This window comes from Falco biarmicus, chromosome Z, assembly GCF_023638135.1.
Source record: "Falco biarmicus isolate bFalBia1 chromosome Z, bFalBia1.pri, whole genome shotgun sequence".
Taxonomy (NCBI): domain Eukaryota; kingdom Metazoa; phylum Chordata; class Aves; order Falconiformes; family Falconidae; genus Falco; species Falco biarmicus.
The window spans coordinates 58044357-58065757 of NC_079311.1; positions in this window are offsets into that span (position 1 = coordinate 58044357).

Genomic DNA, 21401 nt, shown 5'->3' on the forward strand with positions numbered 1-21401 from the left:
TTCTCTGGCCTTTATTGCATTTCACCTTGAAGACTGCAGGCCATCTCTCCAATTTACCAAGATTCTTTTGTATTCTGATCATACTCTCCAAAGTTACCAATTTCCATAGTTCAAAGAGATAAGGACCAGGATGTCATTCGCTGTGGTCCATAACCCTTTACAGTCCCGGGGCTGTATGGCCATGTCATGTCTCTAATAGCAATGACATTTGTGACAGTCACCAGTCCTAGGACCTCACCACACATGCAGAGAGAAGTTCTACCACACATGCATTGCAAGGGATGCACTGCTGACAGCACCCCAGTGAGCAACTTCAGCCTCGATTCCTTTAGCTGGGGAACTGCTCTGAGCACACACCCGCCCTGGTTAAATGCATCCTATGTGATAACAACTATGAATCAAATGCACCCTATGTATATATCTTCTTTGAACTAGCATAGTCTGCGTTTCAGATGACTTCATCAGCCTGGACTGCTTTGCCTCATACTTCATCTTCTCCCAAAACCTGATGCACCTGTTCTCTGTCTACTTCTTTGAAATTTAGTACCCTTATCTTGCCACTCTTCTTACTTTTTTCCATCTGTTCCAACTTTCTTTTTCATCCTATGGTCAATTTTCCTCTACCTTCAGATTCCTCACCACTTTCTTCCTAGGACCAGTGGCTCTGCCCCCTGGTAACTGCCCCTTCCCTTGAAGTATTTTCTGAAGATGACTTGTCATTTCCAACGTATTCTGGAAATGTGATGGACCATTTTTCACTTTTGCTAAGCAAACCAGTAGTAGGAACTGTCCTTTAGGTATTTCTGTACTGGAGTATTTGGAGCTTGTATACTTCACAATGCCTCCTCACCATCCAGCAGGATGGTTTGTAGTCAAACTCTGCTACAACTTCCATTTACATTTTTTATCTTTTCTAGCCCTAGACACAGTCAACCATGCTGTCTCATGCATCTCTCTGAATTTCAAAATAATTATATGTCCAGTATTTAAATTATTGTATCAGTACTTGATAGGACTAATACTAGCATTCTTAAAATAAATCTACAAAATAATATAATTAAGTCTACAAATTTTTTAAAAAAGAGAGATAAAAATCAAAATAAATCTACAAAATAAAGCTCCATTTCTCAGCACCCACCCTCTATGTCCTTCCTAAGCTATACAAACTCCTCTGTGCTCATCTGCCATGTCCTGTTACATCTCTGTGAACACAGCTGTTGTAAACCTGGTGGTGTATTAAGACCAAAACCTGCTTTGGTGTGCTCGTCAAATTCCTGGCATTTGCCTGGAGATGCATCAACAAAGTGTTTTCCTATCTTCCTCCATTCCTCTCCACTTATGTTCAGTTCCTCCCATTCACTATCTACTTCCAAGCTTTTTCCTGGATCTCTATTTTTTGCTCAGTTGAGGATCCTGCCAGCAGTTCTCCCCAAAGCCAGTGCAAGCCCTGGCTCCACAGAAAGCTTTTCACCAGAGGGATCTCATTTCTGCCTAGGAATTCTCCTTTGTAACATACTGTCTGGTGGCTAAGAAAGCCAAAATCCTTCTGTCAACACCCTCTGTGCAGCCGAGCATTCTCCTGCAGTCCAGGCCACTATAATCTGCAGGATGACATTCAGACCCTCTGTTCTTACCCTTCCAGCACTGAGCAGCTGCCAGTCATGTGGATCTACCAAAGGTCTTCCTTCTCCCAGCCTCCAGCTTCCCTCAGCCTGGTTCTGGCTTATTGCAATCTACCTTTCTTCTGTGCTCCACCACTGTCCGCTCTCACCACTCCTCTGCAGTGCATGTGTGGGGCCACCTGAGGTTCTTTTTATAGCAGATGCTGCCCCTGGGCATCCCTTGCCTGGCCAAGGGTCCTCATGGCTCAGCTGTCAAGTCTGTCTCTCCCATGTCACCTCACCACTTTCTGCTTCCCCCATGCAAGGCTGCCACAGCCTTTCCACTTGCGCGTCTTCTGCCTGAAGACCTCAAAAGGCATTGCAGGGTTTTTCCAGTGATGGGTGATACCAGGGGGTAAACTGGTGAAGTAATTAATGACATGTGACCTGGTAAATTAAGAGCTGGATTAGAAATAAAATTAGCCAGTCAGCAGCCTCCAGTCATGTCTGAGTCATGGAACATCTGCAGAGGTCTATTGGGTCTCTTAACTCTTGTGCAGATCAGGAAATATTATTAAGCCTGTTTTATACTCCTGGCATGGGTAGTCCAAGTGATTTGTCCTGGGTCAGTCAGCAGAAAATTTCCATTGCTCCTAATCATTATCAGACTAAGCTCTGCTGCTTTCCAGGTTTAAAGTTGTTAAGTTACTTCTCCTATGTTTCTTTATTGCTTCATTTGCATGAGATGAGATATTTTAAAACATTGCTGCTCTGCCATTTCTTTGAGGCAATGGGTTTTACAATTATCAGCTTTGTTCATCAGCTGGTTCTGTGCCCTTGGAGGAAGCCTGTCCGTTCCTTTATATTACTTCAGTCACAGAAAAAAGATGTATCTATTGCAGAATGAAAATCAAATTTTGGAACCTTTTACTTCAAAGCCATCTACAAAAGACATTTTCCTTAATTATTTTTTTTTATATTTTAATAATGAACTCTTTCCACTGATGAGTTTTTGGCACAGCCTGTTTTGAAACCTTGCTATTTGAAACAGCTTGCTGATGTTTTCTTAAATTACATCCTCTTGCGGGTCCATAAAATCCTGAAGTTATTACAAATAAATAAACGGAGTTTCTCTTCATGATGTAAACCAGCTTTGAATGAAGTCATTGAGTGGAAGTTTGACTTGGATTGCTTCTGAAAAGCTGCTCAGACCCAGGGCAAAGTTCTGCTTTTCCTCTCTGTGCTGCAGAAATTGGTGAGCAGCTGTTCTAAGTCAACTGAGGGGAGCAAACCCCTGTTGCTTAATGTCTTGTTTTAATTTCCAGTGGGAAACCAAGTATCAGAAAGTCCATACTCTCCACTCCCTTTCCTTTCTCTCACTTTTTCCAAGTAGTATCCTCCTGAGTGGGTCGCACAGCTGAGTGTTAGTGAAAGAGATGAGATCTGAGAATTTTCCATTCTCTCTCGTGCATCCTATTCCACCCAGCAACACATGGGGCCTTAAGCTTCCCTTAGGTCAGCGGAGTTGGCATTGCTATTTAATGACCAGTGGTCCTCTGAGCTGGACCACAAAGTTTTTGGCACCACCATGAAGAGCAGACAGCACAGTGCAGTCTCTGCTGTGGGCTGCCACAAACAGGCACCTCTTCACCTGGTTCCGTCCCCGTTCCTTCTCACTGTGTTCTGTGCTTCCATAGATCTTCAAGGATATCCTTCCTAGCCTTTTTGTCACTGAAAGAAAAAAATTAGACCTTCTCTGACACCCTGCAAAGGTCCAAATCCAAGCCTGTATCACCTCAAGGAAGGTTTGCTCCAGTGTACTACAAGGACATGCCAGAAAGTTTTGTTGAATGATCATGGATTCAGGAAATCTTTTTAGTCTTAGGACAAAGTTGCACTTTTCTTTCACTGGCCTCTGCAACATTGATCATATATATTGATCATTTTTTCTTTCCAGATTTAGTGCAGTTTTCACAAATACCCACTGACAACCTACTCAAACAGGAATAATTCTGTGTGTTGAGCAAGCAAACCAAAATGCTCACAACTTGTTTTTTTAATTATTTCATTAGCTGTACTATAACTAAGTAATGTAACCAATAAACTCAGCAGTCTATCTCATAATACTGACTGTAATGGCCAGGACAACCTGTTCTCACTTCTACTGACAGAGGGCCAGACTCTGACACTAGGGTTGCATATCACCTTTTAAATGATGTTGCTATGTGAAAAGCCCTGTGCAAACACCAGGACTGTTTGGGGAGTGATGTACTACCAAACTCCTGACCAAAACTAACAAGTATCTGCCCATAATCTCAGGAAACAACTCACGGATGAGAAGAAAGATAGACAAGGTGGCAGGACACTGGAAAAATAAAATGCAAGCTATATTACAAGATACATCGTGAATTAGAAAGAACAGTTTGTTAATAAGTGAAAATCAATGTAAGTATGTCATTTATCACTACAATTGAGACCTATGTGTTATTTTCTCCTTCTCAGTTGAGATATTTTAGTCTCTTGTTTATGAGCTGGCTGCTGGAGGGTTGTGACTCTGATCTGCTAAGGGCTAAGCACTCACACCACCACACACACCTGTGCTTTGTCCACAGGCAGAGTCTAGCACTGGTGGGACCACAATGCTGTATTCCCACCGATCTCTCTCCCTACCCTGAAAACCGAGCTGAAAGCCAATATATTGGCAGATATTTCTTTGTACATGGAAACACTTTTCCTGCAGCCCATGGTGGAGCAGGGGGCATCCAAGCCCACCTCTCCCACTTCTCCCAGTGAGATGGGGAGGTGGTCTATCACATCCTGCTCTGTGGGGTGGAGGGGGCAGTGGGTTAGGTCAGTTAGGCAGCAGTACAATTTGGCAGATGAAGTGTAACCAGAAATCCTGACTGAGAGAGGAGAGCCAGTATGTACAGCTTCCAACTACAGCTCCCATGAAACTCTATGGCAGCATTTCAGTGTGGAAATATTTAAGTTTTCAGACATTAGGGAGTAGGGTAGTGTATGGAAAAAGCTTGTTGAAAAACTGAAACTGTTCACAGAAAGCTGATACTTAAACAAATAGTTCATTTAGCTGCACACCAATTTTCTGTCAATAAAGAGTTTCAAAAAAATCCTGATCATCCCTAGTTGAGTCTGCAACCCATACTGAGCTTTTTTATTACTCTGAGTACCTCTGAACCAGTTCACCCTGCTGTTTTCTCTTCCTCCACATAAGGTAGAGATTTGTTCATCTCATGGGATGCTCAGTCAGCCCTTGGCTCCCCACACTGACAGCCAAGTTACAGTTTCAGCTCCATGAAACAGTGTTTATGTAAGAGCCTGAGAGAAAAGACACCTATGAACAAAGAAAAATAATTATATTTGTTTGTGTTATAGAAGCCCTTAGCAGCCCCACTCATGCTTGGGCCCCAGTACATAGCACAGGGTAAGATCATAGTTGCAATCCAAAGCTGTTTGCAATCTAATTAAGACAAGATGTAACCCACTGGTGCAATGAACAGTTAAGAAGGGGATCGAGGATGGGAGAGGCAGTCTTTGCTTGAAAGGAAGAGAAAGAAATGATAGATTTTTGCCAGTTGCCCAATTCCAGAAGCTGGGGCTTGAAAAATCTCACTGAATATCACAAGACCAACAAATAATCAGGAGTCTGTAATAAACCTTGAGAGTGGGTAAAGATTTGACTTACTACTTGACATTTTCTTATTTTTTTTTCTTTACGTGGGTGCTTCGCGTTTGTGCCTTTAACTGAAAAGTGAATTAACACGAATTATATCAGTCCTTATTTTGGAGTGCCACATATACTGTGACTATCTACCCATGGCACTAGGTGTGGAGTAGTCTCCAGAAGGCAAGGTTCTGTTAAGGGGGTATAATTGTTAAGAAAGTCTTAAAAACTGGTAAGTTGTGTACAGTCCTGACAGATTTGCTCCTTGCACCTGTAAATACAATGCTGAAGAAACAGGTCATTATCCATAACCATTCATGTTCAATATCAATTACTTCCCCATGGATTGTCTTCCTGTGGGTACTCGGGTAATGTGCTTATCTCAAAGTCCTAGGAACAAAGTCCCTGTGTCCTCACATGTGCCAGCTCCCACCGATTTCTAACTACTTGCCCAGATTTCTGGATTCTGGAAGGAGCAACTATACCTTTTCCTATTTAATCCACCAGAACAACTTTCTTTTAACAACTGTAGGGATCAGGCAGTAGGGACATGAATGTGCAGGAAGTTGTATATCAATCAGAATTATGGTTATCCATTGCAGTGTCACACGGAAACATGGTAAAGGCAACAATATGCTCCCCTAGACAAGGTTTAGGATGTCTTGGTTTAATACTAACACACTGGCTTGCTCAGTAGGAGTAGTTTCAGTTACTGTTTAGAAACTACCTGTAAAAGAAAAATGCCTGGCAGAAGCAGAAGGTAACAGCAATTCAGTCTGCAACACTCTTCTCTGGACCTGTCTTCAATACAAAACTAAACTACAGCACTGAGACAGTCACAATTTTGTTTGAAAGAGTTCAACTAAAATAACATTTTATTGTTTTAAAAGTTATAGAGTGATAACTAGGGAAAAGGCAAAATAAATACAGTAAAATATTCTTCAGCATGAAATGGTCCATGACTGTTGGTAGAGGAAGTTGGAAGGAGAAAACAAAAAAAAATAAAATTTTCAGCAAGCTCTTGACTGCAGATTTCCACCTCAGAAAGAGCATACTGAAATCCCAACACTTCCACGTAACATAGTCTTTAAAACTTGTAAATATATTCATTTTCTAAAATGCTGACAAAACTTTACAGCTGCTACAGGCAAGTGCTCTAGTATTTAGGTCTGTTACCACCAGATATGGTTAGATTATCAATCAGCCATTTGTAAAGTACTGTAGTCACTGAGTTACAGCTCAACCAGCCTAGGCTGAGAGCACCAGTCTCCATCTCTAATGATTTCAGCATCATTCTTAGAATTGCATAGTTCTAAATACCCTCAAAACTTTACTCCAATCTGATCTAATTCTTCAGAAAATATAATCCTTCAAAACCAGTACTGGGTTAATACTTCGATAGGATAAAAAGGGATATTCATTATGCTGATTAGGATGGACTGTCAGTTTGACAAACCATGAACATGAAATGCAAACTGCTTGTGATCATTTAACTCCTTGGAACACAGCATCCCAAAACTAGGCTGTTAACTCAATTTCCCTGCTAAACCAATTACAACTTGTCTATGTACAGGTTTTCAAAAATTTGTACATAAATGTGATATATTTCTTCATTTCCTGCCCTGAGCTGATGTAGTCTTGCTGCATTTTGTTAATGCCACGTTCCACCTCACCGTTGGCTGTATTTCAAAAGTAATTGAAGTACTTGATGAAGTATACACAGAGTACTCATACCACAAAACCTGTTTGCATAGTTATTTTGAGATATGTTTCTGTTCTAGTGGAAAAGAATGCTTGTATGAGGACTATTCATATTTTTCTACACTTAATATCTTTGCTCTTTAGAATAGTATCAACATTCCCCTTCAGCAGGAATGTAAGATGGTAAAACACGATCATGGGGGCTCCTGTTACTGAGCTGTGAATCTGCCATTCTCCATACCCATTTCTATTGCTTCCTGGTCAAATCCCAGTGACATGTCTCTCATGTGGCTCAGTAGGGCTCCCAAGCTTGCAAAGCCAGCATGAAGGGAATGCATATTTTCCCATGTGCTGCTGGTAGAAGCTATATCCAGTAAATGTGAGCTAGTGATCTAAAACCTTTTGCAAATTTGCAGCCAAGGCGACCTTGAAAATCTAGGCTGCAACAGCAATATTTAGTTTGATAAAATAACATCTCCTCTTCTAATATGCAGTTTATTAGAATAATAGGGGTCTGAACACTAAAGAAAGGGTAAACATTGAATTATTTTGGCTGGGATCTGATAATCTGGAAGGACATTTTGGGAAAGAGATGTTTTTAAAATAATTTTTCAGATAGTAAGCCTCCCTTCTCATGCTGTCAACAGATTTAGTCCTTTCCCTAAGCCTGATCAATGACTTTCTGCACTTTTATGAAAGCAGTCCTTTCCCCAAGTCTTCACTGAAACTTGTTTGTGGCTTGGAGGAGAAGAAAGAGGAGATGGGCAGCCCTCTTCTAACCAGGCAGCCCATGTTCTGTAAGGTTTCTCCGGATGAAACCGCTGCTGTTAGGAGCTGCCCATAGGCTGGCTGACTGCAGATTGCAGCAAAGCACTGATGAGGAAGCGCCTGGGGAATATGAGGAAATACCCCTGTTGTGCCATGAATAGTTTTCCCCCTTTACAAATGTGAGTAATGTAAACAGGAGCCTTTCTGCATGTGTCATGGCAAGGAGACCAAGACTATCATGGAAGGTGCTCGTTTAATGGCTCTGGCACATGGCCAACTAAAAGGCTACAAGGTCACACCATTTCCAAAGGAACGGGGTGTGAGCTGGTGCTGGAGAAGAGGCAGCCGTTATATTCACTGATGTAAAACAGGGTCTCCCACCAGCTGCCCTGATTTATAAGAGCTGCAACTGTGCAAGCCAGCCTCAAAACCATGGGAGTACAAAACAAGGTTTATGTCCTTCATGCCCCTATCTTTGCAGTTGTGCATTCTGCTCGCTTCCCTTTCGGAGTTTCTAGCTTTCCAGTGAAACGTCAGAGGTTCTTCCAGGTCTCTGAACCAGCTCAGACTTGCCTTGTTTAGAGACAGCAGACTGTTTTCTTAGCCATGGACTGGTTATCAGTCAGTTTGCCCACTCTGTTTATTGGTCAGAGTCGGTTGAGGAGGTGTCTCATTTGTACAGCTAGCCATACCTCAGATAAAATATTATTGCAATATATTGATCCATATGCATTAGTCTCAGATGTTGAGGTCTATAGGTGAGCTACCTGCTCATCGGTTGGCATCCAAAAACAGATGTACACCTGCCGTTTTCTACTGTAATACAAGAAAATATATACAGATAGCACTGTACAGCAAGGAAAGGAAAACTTGCAGATGCTTCCTCTTAAAAGTGTAAACTTTAGTTGTGATACAGATGCTAGCAATGCAAATAGAAGTACTCAGATCTTGTAGATGAGGGCTCATAGCCTTCTTCCAAAAAAAAGGTCCATACTGCACCCAGCTCAGAGAAACCCTATTACACATCTCTTCAGATCCCACTGGTTGCACACTGGGATGTCCTTCAGCCTGAAGGCTGACTCTCTCCTGAGTGGAGTCCATGGCCAGAAGACTCTGGGCTTCCCACATTGAAGGGTTTGAAGCAGAGGGAGCCAGGCTCCAAGCCTGGCAGCCACGCTCCCTTTTCAAAAAAGATAAAAGCATCAGTGGAGAGTTACAGCACAACCACAGCATCTCAGTTGTTAAACAGTACTTGAACACAATGTGTTTCTGCTTAGTTTAAGGAAGGATAAACAAGATTTAATATCTGGCAATGAACACAAGTTTTTTTTCTTGCCCTATAAATGATACTTGGATTCATTCAGATTCATGTAGCTTCCACTCACGTAAGACTCCATTCCATTTCCTAATTTTCCATCTTCCTTATTTCCTAAAACATGAGTTGTTGAGCTAATGAATTAAAACACTCTGAGGTTTGGTTTTGGCTCTGTGTGCATCTGTGCTCTTTTACTACCATAATTCAATGTGACAAGTTTATTGTCCCAACAAACACTAGCACCTATTGTAGAACTATAATAAAAAAAGAAAGATTGCCTTAAGCACCACATTTTCTGCAGAGAAGACCAAATGCTACCTATTGACATTTTGTTTTCCTCAAATCATTTTCCCCTTTTCATTCCATAGTGGTCACTAAACATGCAAGTCTGTAGGCAAAATGGGCTAGATTAGAGTTTAAGGATCAGCCTCTGCAATGAGCTGGATCAGATGGAATTCATTCTTCTTACTCGCTTTCAGCTGATACTTATGAGCCTGAGCTCAGGACTCCGTTTGTGCAAGGCACGTTAAACACTGTGAATGCAACCCCTGCCCCAACGAGCTTGCAGCTCGAAAAGACAAGTATGCAAAGATAAGGCAGATAAAAAGAAAAGCCTAGGACTTTGCAGAAAACAAAGCCTTTGCTAAATCAATGTGCAAAAAGCCAACACAAATGAGAGGTCGATTTCTGCATAATAACCGACTTAAATGTTTCTATACAAATCAGTCACGTTCAGCACAAGGCTGGCCCTCCAGATGAATGCCTGTCCAAAAAAAACCCCAACCCCCCAGATCTACAGCTAAGTAAATAAACTACAGTGACCCCAAAATAAAATGTGAAACACTCTGTTTTCCAAGGCTCACAAAACAAGATTTTAATGACGCATATGGTCTTTATTTGACCCATAATGGTTCTTTGATATATAGTGGCAAGACTTTAACTTACTGATGGAATAACATTTCCATGTAACTCGTCTTATTGCTAATGAAATAATCAAAACCTCTTTCCTTATATCTGTTTGAAAAGCTATATTTAATAGCAGGTCTTGGAATATTTTTACCAGCAGAGGAATGACGGAATGGGGCACACAGGTAGAAACTAAACAGGAGTCACTCTGTCCCACTTGTTCTCTGAAAAATATTGATACTTCTGCAGAGAAACACTAGTTCTTTATGAGTCTGGCTCAGCACAAGTAACAAAGCAGTTGCCCACTGCAGAAGACTCCTTTAGGAAGAGAAAGTGTCTTCTGCTAAGCCAGTTATGCTAGCGATGCAAGAGCCCTGGCAAGGTGGGCTTCCTGCTGTAGTTGTTGCAGTGGGATGTTTGGCACAGGCCAGGGGTGGTGGTAAGCTCCTTGCAAAAGCACCCTTCCCTGCTCCCTTCCTTCCTCTTCTCCTTGAAGCACAGCAGAAGCAGTGACCTGAGGTCTCCAGGTTTTGCTTCCCTTGCCCCTCTCCTCAGCCTTGCTGTGGCAGAAGCAATCTGTCCCCAGACAGGTCCAGTTCTTCATCTGTGGGCAGCAGTTCAGCCCTGCCTACACTACCAAGGAGTCTTGGGCTGCCTTTCATGGGCGAACTGGGGGGAAATCTAGATAGGGGGGGTCACACTGATCTCCTGTCTCTCAGACCAGTTATTTCCATGCAGTTGAGTGTTTAAGAATCTGGCTGAGAGTAATTAATGCATTTCACCACAGTAAGGGTTCTCTCAGATTCATGTTACTTTCTACCTTTGTGAAGCAGCTGTGTCATTAAGCAGCAGAGGTACGGCCTCTTCTTACAATATTACATCCTATTTATTACATTAACCAATGCCAGGCTTGTGATATTCTGTGGCCTTTGGCATCCTAGCAGACTGCATTAAGCACTGGAGGGATCAATCTCATATTGAGTTTTTATGATATTTTGTTTAAACAGTTATACAAATACAGCAGGCATCTGTTTGAGCATCTTTGGCACAGTTCAGAGAAAATATATTTCACTCAGCTTTCATTCCTGACTTAGATTAATTATTACTCAAGGAAGGGGCAGGAACAGACCCAGGTATGTACAATACATGTGTTACATACACTTTTTTTCCCTGAAGGGAAGGGAGTGGTAGGGGGATGCAATTTTTAAAACTTCCCACTTAGCCTGCTTTTTTCTGCCCTGGTCTAACTAAAGAGGCTACACAGCCACAGCTGTTTGATGCAGCGAGAAATGATGTGTAATCCTTGAGGAAGAAGAAGAGGCAAGCATCCTCTCACACCCCCAGCAAATCCATACTCATCCCATGATCCACTCCATCAAACAGACTGAGATGTTCCACCCTCAGCCCTCCAGGACCTGGTGAGGGCACAGACCCCCACCTCCAGCACACAAATAAGAGGGACCCAAGAGTTGCAGGGGAACAGTCAGTGGCTAATCACATTTTTCAGCAGGGACACTATCTGGCATATCTGCATACAATGGCGAAAACTCCAAATAAACTTTGGAGGGCAAGGGAAGTCAGATCCTGTTCTTCTTTTCATTGGTGGGCGACAGCACATTGCACAGCACAGAGAACAGAATTTAGCTCATTGTATGTGAAAGTAAAAAAAAAGACAAGTTATTCACAATATGTTTTGCAACTAGTCTTAGAAAAGGAAAGTCAGTTACGAAACATGAGGTGTTCATTGTATTTGTCAATAACTAAGAGAAAGAATAACATATCTTTTGCTAATAAAATGTTTTATCTGCAGGTTATGTTGCATCTGAGTAGATCTCTGTACCCGTTTATTTCCAGACTCAGGGAGAACAGAAATTAATTGTCTTGCACTTTTTTCACATGCAGCAATTTCCCAGGTGGAAGTTTACTATTGAGACTAACAGCTAACATACTGAAATGTATTAAGAGGGTTTAAGGCCTCCATTTATCTTCATTAAAACCAGTTTGAGTTTGAAAGCTGACTCAAGGATAATTTTTCATATCAGGAGTGAGAAGACAGAGGTTTCACCCCAGCTCTTCAGCTGACTTAGGCAGTGATTTCAGACAAATCCCATCAGTGTGGGATATGAAAAGTGAGGTTAATAGCACATATCTCTCTCCTAAGTAGTCTGGTATGTCTTCAGAAAAACCTCTGTGAAGGAATAAGATAGCATTGTAAGTGAAATGGTTAAATTCTCTTGTCTAATTCAGAATCTGAGCAGATGGACCTACATATACGTAATCTGTGCTGCAAGTTTTATAAACTGGGAGACAGCGTCCAGCTTTTACGGAGCATTCTGTTAAAAAAAAAATTAAAATGCTGTTTATAATAAATACTTTTGAATAGCATATATGAGTACAATAACACAAACTTTCATGTCGCCCACTCTTTGGGAAATCATGTCTCTCCTGCATTTTAAACAGAAAGTTATATATCCTCACTGTCTTGTGCAGATAAGCACAACAGTGCAGTCTTATCCTGCTGGATGAGGGTGAAGAGAGTGATGTTCTCTGCAACTTCACCTTTCCCCCTTCACATCTTCTCAAAGTGGTGCTGTGTCCCTGAGGCCACACAGAGCACCCAGGGCTGGGTGGGAAAGGAGCCAGGAGTGAAACACAGTCCTGACCCCTTCACCTTGCCACCAATCTGCAAGTGAAAGCAGCAGCAGAAAGCATGAGTGCCCATGGCAGCCTCCATTGGGTCAGAGCCCTGCAGGCCACGGCACTACAAAATCGTCCCCGCAGCACGGAGCTGCCACAGGTGCTGGCACGGACTCAAAGAACGGTGCAGGGAAAAGGTGTAACTGAGTGGGAATGTACCTGTGAGCCCAGTGCCCAGTACTGCAGTTCTCTGTTCAGTCGTTAGCAAAATGGAAAGAGTGAGCAGTCCTTTTTCCAGCTTACAAACAGTCTGTGGATAGCTGTGGCTGGGAACAGGCATCCAGCAGAGATCATAAATAAACACTTTGTCCCAAACCTCTGGATTTTTTTATCTTTTTTGAAAGAGGGCAACAGGATATTGCATTTTTGGTCTTCAGCTGCTCTGACTGAGAGCACCACAGTGCCTGACATAAGCACCGCACAATCCTGCCACCATTTGTGTGTTGTAGGTGACACCCCAGCTATAGACTTCACTGTTCTAACACCCCTGCTGGTGCTCAGCAAATAATGTACTTGTTACATCTCACGGGAACCTCAACTGAAGCAAGACTGGAGTAAAGGTGTGTTGAAGTGGCCTGAAGTTAAAGGCATCTCAGCTCTTTGGCTCCACTTGGAAGGGAGCTTTTAGTGTCTTGGAAATTTTCTGTCTCCATTGTCTTTCCTTTAAAATGGGTGTTATGATAAAGATATGCCTTGCCAAATGCTGTGAGATGTACACATGAAAATGCTATATGGGAATTAGGTGTTTTTGTTGTTGTTATGACTGCTGCTGTTGTGCATTTGCACTGAAAGTAAAGTTACTGTGCAAGGCCATCGGCCAAAAAATCTTACTACAAGAACTTAAGTGTGTGATTAATCCCCAAAAGTAAATTCACATGCTCTAAGTTAAGCAAAATATCTTGCAGAATTAGGTCAGACTCTGCAGACAACACTTTCAAAATTCAGCCCCCAATTTTTTATTGATTCACCCTTTAAACAAAACTCAACTTTGATTTCAACTGCTTTTCAGTGGTGCTGTGAAAAAAGCCAAAACACCCTCTCAGGGATTATGCCAAGCAGTAGTTTTGAACAAGTTTGGGGCAATATTCAGTGAACTGTAACTAATCATTTTCATCTTATCGCCTACAGAGTCATTGCATTGGAATGATGTTTGGCTAATTTTCCAAAGGACACATTTACTATGGATTGTTCTACATAGCTGTCAGGAGCAACAGTGAGCCAAAACATACTCTGTCAAGGGAAGTGTTTGGTTGATGAAATTATAAATAAGTCATCAACCAAAAGTCTGTTAAAATGAATCGTCATTAAATGTTTCTCTAAATGCAGTGTTTAATCTCAAACTCCAAAATAGGAACTGCAAGACCATCTTTCCCTACCTCATTCACAGATCTCCTCTTTGAATACATCATGAGAATATTAAGTTAGTTAATTTAAGCTATATGTGCATGCGAGCACATGCAGAGAAGCAAAGACTGTGATATGTTTTACATAAAGCAGGCCATTGTGCACTGATTATAATGTGTAAAGAGGAAATATGTTTATACCACAATCTATTCTAGACTCAAATAGGCAGCAGTACTCTGTGTTTATAAATATAAATGCAAAACCTATGTTAAAATAATGTTAAGGGTCTGGATTCTAACCACAAAAGCCAGGAAATTCAGAGCAAACCTTGAAAGTTTGGGCCTGATTCTGATTTCGTGCTCTTGCCATGTAACTTCAGTGTCTTCAACAATGGTTTGTACTGCAAAGAACACAATCTTTTGTCCATGGCTCTCTAGGTATGACAAGATTTGTGCAAAGTATTAATCATATTTAGGTCTGAAGGCTAGTTACAAGAAAAGGATGTAGGCAGCTGTGACAGCATCCCCCAGGGCTTCTCTTAATCTAATGAAGTGTGTGTATGCATATGTGGGTATGTGCAGGCAGGGAAGGATGGAAATGTGCAGTCTTGACAAGCACATCCTCAAAACTCTTTTTGTCCTCCAGGACACATGTAGGCTTTATGGGAAGCTTGGAACTAGCTGAATATTATCAGTCTTTAGAAGGTGCTTATACAATGAATATTTCTCATGATGCATAATTTACAACAGTTTACTACTACATTTTAAGAAGATTATAACAAAGAAGCGCTGCCAGGGATATCCCTATTGAGATACACAACTGAAATTAAATCAAAAGACTTCAATGAGGAAGGGGGAGGAGATGGCCTAACCCTGTACAGTCCTGTGTGGAGTTCTAGTGCACAGTCATGACAGGAAAAGAAATTCTGACAAAAGCAAGAACAAGGCTGGATCACTCTACCTAGACCAGGAAAAGACATGGAAATGAAGAACAGTAAGACTGGTAGCCACCTCTAACAGGAGCACATGTTGGCTGTGGCCTGTTGGCAGAAATGAACTAGCCACCCGCATGGTGTTGCTGAGACTTTGCAGCAGCCTATAACCCGTCTCATGTTCTACCTTTCTGCAGCTTTGTTCCTCAAAATTCCAGATACACATCCTCTAGTAAAACTGGGTTTGAATACCTAATTTTCCCTAGCAATAAAGCTGGTGCTCTGCTGAATACTGCAAAACCTTTCTTGAGGGATAATCTTCTATGAGTGTCTTCTAGACAAGGCATTGTGGAGTTCATGGGTATTTGTAGGTATTTGTAGGGCAATCCAGTATCTATCTGGAAGGGACAAACAGGTGGTTAAAAAAAGTGACCAAGTTACAGTGGGATATCTCTCAGTAAATGCTCACCAAAGACCAGGGGTCAAACTTGGAGATCCCAATGAGCTTCTTGGAAGAACCCTGAAAGGATAGTTCAGGTGGAATTTAGGCACTAAAGAGAAATTGAGCTAACCACAAAAGCACATACAGTTTCTTTGCTCTTAAGGATCTATAGATGCCAAAGTATGCAGCACCATGTAGCACAGATACCATAAGTTCTGCTCTCATGGTGGCTAGGGACCCTACACCTTGACTGGCCTGAATTTGCCTAAAAGGAAGAGTTGACACCCACCTTTTCTATGACAGCTGATGGTTGGGAACCTCCTGAAGAAGAAGACAGGTGGGCTGCACACCCTCCTCAGCCTGGGCAGTCCACACTCATGCCCTGTCATGCATCCAGTGCTTTCCTACTGACTGTGCTGGAGGTGCTCAACCATTCCTTGTATTGGAGCTTTCTCCCTTATTGGAAGGCAAACAGCACAGTCAGAGAGGGTGTAGAGACAGTGTCCACATCTGTGTCTTAATAACAACAGCACTCTGCTGGCGAGACTGAGTCCCAGATCAAGCAGAGGAAGGGCCTGGTGTCACAATTCCCCAACCTCCACTGACAAATCCAGGGAGCAGAACTGACAGGCTTCATCAGCAGGCTGGCCGCCTCACTTCATCCAAAAGAAAAGGCAGTCTAGTGCACAGACAATGTGAAAGAGTGGAAAAGAAACATGGTGAAATCATGGTGGGTGCTGGTAGAGTCCCAAAACACATCAAGAAGAGTGGAATATACCTAGAGGAAATGTTTCAATAATGGGTATGTTTGCTTAGATGTATATAATTTTCAAAGGAATTATGAAAGGGAGTCATGTTAATACCTTTGTTCCCAGTTAATGAAAATTATGTTTCTCATGTTTCTCCTACTTTTCTGTACTATCCATTAAATAACATTTAATGAGACACAACTTCAGCTGCAAATACACTGATCATCTTTCCACAAATAATGCTGACACACTTTATACAATCAAGGATCTTTGCCTTACTAGCCAGTCCTAGCAAGTCCATTACTGTAGAAAACCTGAAAAAATGGGTATGTCATTTGCTATGAATTCTCAGTTTACTTAAACAAGTATTTGCTTTCAGATTAGCTTATTCAAGAACTCTATATCCATAATAAGTAAAGTAACTAAACGCTTAAAAATATATAAAAACCATCGTAAGTGTGTATGGAAATGAAAGGATTGGGACTGTAGTCCCAGTTGACATACTCTAGTGAAAGCCAGGTATCAATTCACCTAAAGCAGCCTTCTGTGGGCAAACAACTGATGAGAGAAAACTCGGGATCCATCCATTGTTCCTACCCCAAGGACAGCAAAGAAAATGCCAGGAAACTCGTTCTTTATTAAAAAGCCATAACAAGACACACTGTACAAATAAGTGTACCAGATGAGAGCATTACTATATAAGGCTGGGTACAGAAGCCAAATGCAGAGATAGAAACCCTGCCTCCAGCCAAATACACCAACACAGAGCATCACAAAAGCAAAGGGAAGGTCCCAAGTAAATTTTGTTGTCCTGCATCAGCCAGTTTGACACACTGATACAAGATGAACCTCAGTAAGGCAGAAATCATCCCAAAGGAATAATATTCTTGTCTTCCTGTGAGAAGAGCATGTTTGCATATAATGCATATGTTGTTAATGTGTCCTAGGAGATTGATACGTAAATTCTGTTGTGTCTAGATGGAGTCGTCTCCTTAAGCATGTGCTGAAGTGCTGAATTTTTGTGATATGCCCTTTGTACAAAGAACTCAGAATCAAACCCAAGTAATTTTTGATCTAGACTTAGAAAAGATTTTGATGTTCACTGCAAACTTATATTTATCGTATCGGTTTTATCTGACAAAGATTAGATATAGATGGTTAGTCTGACAGATCAGTCTCAAGCCAGAGATCAGCAAGTCTGATAGTCTGCCTGGAGACTGTGCATTTCATCGCAAAGCTCATCACCCTGTGCTGAAAGGAGGCCTCAAGACCACAGTCCACAAGTTATGGAGATGGCTGCCTGACATCATGTTGGTTATGGTTTTCAGGCTTCATTCCATTTGTCATTGTGCTGATATAAATCTGGAATAACTCCATTAGGGATTGCTAGACAATTCTATAGTTCTGTGTTAGTGGGTCAGCCTAGATCTGCATCTCTGGGGCCTTACTTGGTAGAATAGAGAGTGAGAGAGTATGTCCAGGCCGCTCATTTATTTACTGTCTGCTCCTGATAAAGCAATTACTAGCCAGCTACACATAGAGAAAATCAGATTATTTAAAATTAGTAATAAAATTAATTGCATAAGAACTAATTATATCTAAAAATCAGACTAAAATCTTCTGAGAAGAAAAATAATTTATTAAAAGCTTAGAGTTTTGACATGTTTTTATTATTATAACAGACAAGTAAGAAAACACCTAGATCCTTATCAACTGTATTTTTTCTTTTGCTTCATAATCACTGTTTTAAGCATTTTCCACAAGCTATTTCTAAATGATTAAATTTTTTATGTCATCACTTTGATGGTAGAACGGCTTTGCAGTTTCTGTGCCATACCCTAGATTGCTTTGCTGTGGAGAAATATCATGGGTTTTGTTTATTGATAATCTACCTGGTGATTTATCACCAAGTGGTAATATAGGTCATAATATATTTTTTTGGACTTGCAAGTGTCAGGCATTTCAGAGTTATGACGAATGTCATCAAGAAAGCTCCGCCATCAAAAGAAGTAGAGGTTCCACAGTGTTAAATTTCTAGTTTAGGTTGGAGGTAACCTCATTCTGCTCAAAGGCACAGCTGGAGAAGAAATCAATAATTAACAAATTAATCTCACTGAAATCACTGAGAGAGGAAGATTACGCAACATGGTATATGTGAACCATATGTTGGTATATGTGTACCAACATGGAATGTGAAGGAAGGGTAGATGCATCTGAGACATAAGGAGGGGTACAGTGTCTGTTTCTTCCTTGAGCCAAAAATAATTCCAAAAGATGTAGCCCTGATCTGAGTCAGGGAGCTAGACTAAGGGAAGGAAAGCAAGAAGGGACAAAACCTTATTAGCTTCTGAGTAACTCTGAACAAGAAGGGAGGAAGGGAGGGAGGGAGGGAGGGAGGGGGGGAGGAAGGAAGGAAGGAAGGAAAGAAGGAAGGAAGGAAGGAAGGAAGGAAGGAAGGAATGAATGAAGGAAGGAAGGAAGGAGGGAAGGAAGGAAGGAAGGAAGGAAGGAAGGAAGGAAGGAAGGAAGGAAGGAAGGAAGGAAGGAAGGAAGGGGGGAAGGAAGGAAGGAAGGAAGGAAGGAAGGAGGGAAGGAAGGAAGGAAGGAAGGAAGGAAGGAAGGAAGGAAGGAAGGAAGGAAGGAAGGAAGTGGGGAAGGAAGGAAGGAAGGAGGGAAGGAAGGAAGGGAGGAAGGAAGGAATGCCTTTCCCTCCCAGGGGACAAGAAAACTTTAAAGGAGTGTCTTGCACAAGGGGACAGACAACATGCCTTAGATTTTGCCCAGCATTTGCGCAGCACTTCATGCATCTGCCACAAAGTCTTGCAGAGGTATCTGAGGTCTGAGAGCTGTTTGTTCTCACCTAAACTTTGAACTTTGCCCAGGATGCCACTTGACGGCTTTGCTGAATAGGCTCTGTTCCATGACCAGCTGGTGTGTGATTTTGAAATCTTTTCCCAGCAATACTAAAATTCTATTACATTAAGAGGCATAAGGTCTGGGAGTTCAATGTCACCCTTATTTAATGAACTAACGCAAATTTCAAGCAGCTTTTCAGATATTGAGGTGTTAAAAGTAATGTTAGATACAAGACAGGTTGCCAAATTTTGTGCTTTGATTTATGCTTTTGTACTGAAAGTGCTCACACCAAGCCATACGTTATTCATCATTTGGAATATTTTTTATAAATTTATGTGGTTCTTTCTTTTATTCTTTTTTTTTTTTGTCTTCCAAATCAAGTCTGAAAGGGTCATTTTTATGTCTGAAAATACATTCAAAGCCTGTGGAGGGAGTCCCTGTCTTCAGGCAACATGGTGCTGTCTTCATGCCCATTTTCCACAGTGGTTTCATTCTTTTCTGTCTTTGATGTGGCCTCTGGCACCTTGAAAGCAAGTAAGCCTATCTCAGCTCCTGTGTGCCAGCAGTGCAATACCCCCAGCCACCATGCCAGCACCTACAGTGAAAGCTGGGGTTGGCATGTAGGTGGAGGGGTGTGAGGGGACATCCTGAATTACATCTCTGCACAGCCTAACTTCCAATTCTGAAACCAACAGCACAGCAGTTAGCCAGAAAGCTTTACCACCAGAGTCAAATAACATAAAAAAAATTAGGATTTACGCATACGTCAAAGACTGATTGCAGCTTGTCAGACACTCCAGGCTAAGTGATTTTAGAGCAATTTCTCCGATTACCAGTCTTTTTGTTTGTGTGGACCACCATGAGCAGACACCCAGAAATCTCACCACTCCATTAAAGACTTGGCATGATATACATACTCACATGTACACATACACATGCGCGCACACACACACAGAAAGAAAAAAATACTGTAATGCCTGCAATTTCCTACTTCATTGACTGGATTACTTTTTTGAGACTGGTTAAACAGACGCTGTGCTGGGTGGTTAGTGATTATCATTTTTCTGCAGTGTTAGGGTACTTGACATTTTCATTCCTCAGTGACTTCAGTTAAAAACAAATAGGTCTACCTGCAGTCCACATCTGATCGCCAGATGGTCTCTGTGCCTATGAAGCTCCCATCTCCAAGTGAATTCAAATGACCTCACACATACATCTTCAAACATTGCTATCTGACCACAAAAATGTATGGAAAAAGGAACATCTGTACGTGTCTGCATCTTAAATCCCTGTTGTTTTACAAAATATATTGCTTGTCACCCTAAAGTCTAAAGTCTCTTAATGATCTACAGGGGGAGATGCAAATGGTAGCCTATGAGTTTAGAGGTTGTTTGTTGCATTAAACCATTTCATTTCAACCAAAGGTCAAAAGATACAAAACTATTCATTTGAATGCACTGAAGCAAACAAATAGATCCCATTAAGTACTCCAAATGGTCCCCAAAGCACAGCTGTGTGTGACTGCATGTCTCTATGTTGTGTGTATTATTCATGCAGCTGATGGTTCCAAGAAGTTAAAATAAACTTGAGATCTTACAAAACTGTCACTAAAACCATGGAATTATTTTTGCCTACGTAACAAAGTATTATTGAGAGTCACACAGCCTGTAAGATCTAGTGTTGTTTCAAGGGAATACCTTGTCATATTAACATCATTGTACGTGTAAACCCAACAAGACAGTAAACACAGGCCCACTCAAATGGCTGGATGAAAAAACAGATGGGATATCACAAACATTTTCCAAACTACAACAGACTTCTAGGCCAATTAAACATGGTTAGCTTTGAATGGGAGAGGAAATAGTTTTCTTTGCTGTTAAATGTCAAAAAAAGAAAATTTTCCTGGAGGCATAAAAGCCCGGTTCATTTTTGGAAACTTGCTAAAATTAATCAACCCTGCATGAACTTTTAACCAAAACAAAACAACAAAAAAAGTAGAAATATATAGAGGAATATCACTGGAAACACAGAAGCAGAAACAAAAGACTTTAAGTTGTACAGTACATAAATAAGAAGTTTTTTCTCAAGGTGACTTAACTAAGCAGCATGGAAAATAATTTGCTTGCTTGTTAGCAGAATATGAAGTTGACAAAAAAAAGGTTATTTTATTACTACATTCTTTTCAGTTTAAATGCAATAATGAGAAGCCAGACTGAGATATTTTTTCAGGACAAAGTCAGTCCGCACCATTTAAATTTCAAACTTTTTTTTTTGTTGTTTCATAAACAAACTTAAATTTTGACACCTGAAAACTGTGATTTGCCTTCTGTGAAGTTCATTAAGATGACTGCTTACCAAGTAGGAAATGTCAGTCTAAGTTATTTGCCCCTTTTGCTTTAGTGTGACTCC